Genomic DNA, 1,994 nt, shown 5'->3' on the forward strand with positions numbered 1-1,994 from the left:
ATGGTTAGTGTTGTGGACTTTGGCCTGATGAGTACAATAGGATTTCAAGGCTGTACTACTGCCAAGGAGATTTGGGACACTTTACAAGTGGCTCATGAAGGAACACCTCAGGTGAAGAGGTCAAGAGGAACACTGCTGTATTCTCAATATGAGAATTTTACTATGAAGGATGGAGAAACTATCCAAGAAATGTATACCAGGTTCACTACACTGACAAATGAACTTGAGTCTCTTGGAAGGATTATCCTGGAAGAAGACAAGGTGGAGAAGATTCTAACTAGAGTTCTGCCAATCTCCTGGGAAAGCAAAATCACTGCCATTCAGGAATCCAAGAACATTGCTACTTTAAAGTTGGATGAACTGATTGGAAATCTCACTGCCTATGAATTGAGAAGGCAAACAATGAAGATGGATGCTCCAAAGAATGAAAGAAGTCTGGCTCTCAGAATTTCAGAAGGATCAGATCTTGAAGATGATGAAATGGCTATGATAACCAGAGATTTCAAGAAATATCTTATGAGAAGAAAGGGTGCTTTAAAAGGAACAACATTCAGCAAACCTAGGGCTCCTGAGAAACAAACCAATGAGGGGTGTTACAAGTGTGGGAAGACTGATCACCACATCAGAAACTGCCCTTAATGGGAGATTGAATGGAAGAAAGAAAGAGCAGAAAGAAGAAACAGGAAGAAGGAACAGGTTCAACCAAAAGGAAACAAAGGTTCAACTAAGGCTATGGTTGCTGCTTGGGGAGAAACATCAGATGAGGACTCTGAAGATGAAGCTGAGGAGGATCAAGCTCTAATGGCCATCGGAGAATCAGAAGATGAACAGGAGGTAAGTATTCTACACCTTAAAGAAAAGATTAAGTTCTTGTCTAAAAAAAAAAACTGGTCGATCTGCTGATGGACTTCATAGATGAGTCTGAAATAATAAACAGTGAGAAGGATGTTCTGTCTAAGGAATGTGTTATCCTAGAAGAAAAATGTAAAAGGTTAGAGTCTAGGGATGATGAGAGTGACAACACAAATACTGAGTTGAAGAACCAGGTTCATCAACTTGAAAATAAGATTCTAGAACTTAGATCTGAAAATATTAAACTGAAATTAGGAACAGGAAAGAAAAGGGCTGATCAATCATTTCTCACCCTAGAAGAAAATCTAGGAAAAATGAAAGATGAACTGTACAAGAAAGATGAATTGATTGAAGTCCTAAAAGAAGATTTAGGAAAGGTAAAGCATGAACTAGACAGAACATGCAAATGGAACAAGGCTTCTGATGCACTCTCCTGGCTGCAAGAACATCATAGTAGCAACAAGAGAGGACTTGGATTTGGGACACAAGCTCCAAAATGGGATCCCAAAAACAAGTATCACACACTTCCTGAGAATAAGATCTGCACACACTGTGGTAATACTGGCCATTACAAAAATGAATGTAATGTAAGAGAGAAGGCCAGTCAAAAGAACAAAGCCTTTGTTCAAGAAAAGCACAAACTGCCTGGTTGGGCAAAGAAAAATTTAATTCATCCTTTTGCCTATAGAAAGGGACCCAAACTAGTTTGGGTTCCTAAGACTAACCCATGATTTCTTTTTGCAGGACCAAGTGAAGGGAAGTAGCCAAATATGGTACATGGATAGTGGCTGCTCAAAACATATGACTGGTAACAAGAACCAGTTCCTTTCACTTGAGAACCTAAAAGGAGGTAATGTCTCCTTTGGAAATGGAAAGAAAGGTGAGATCATTGGTGTTGGAAAGGTAGGAAAGACAGACTCTCATTCCATTGAGAATGTCTATTTGATAGATGGCTTAAAATATAGCTTGATAAGTGTGTCACAACTGTGTGACAGAGGTAACCTTATGGCTTTCACTTCCACAAAATGTTTTGTGATTAGCCTTACTACTGACAAGATTGTTTTGCAGGGAAGGAGAGTTAACAATATTTACATTGTAGATCTGTCAACTCTCTCTGAAAATGAACTAACTTGCTTGAGTGT

Source organism: Nicotiana attenuata, unplaced genomic scaffold, assembly GCF_001879085.1.
Source record: "Nicotiana attenuata strain UT unplaced genomic scaffold, NIATTr2, whole genome shotgun sequence".
Taxonomy (NCBI): Eukaryota; Viridiplantae; Streptophyta; class Magnoliopsida; order Solanales; family Solanaceae; genus Nicotiana; species Nicotiana attenuata.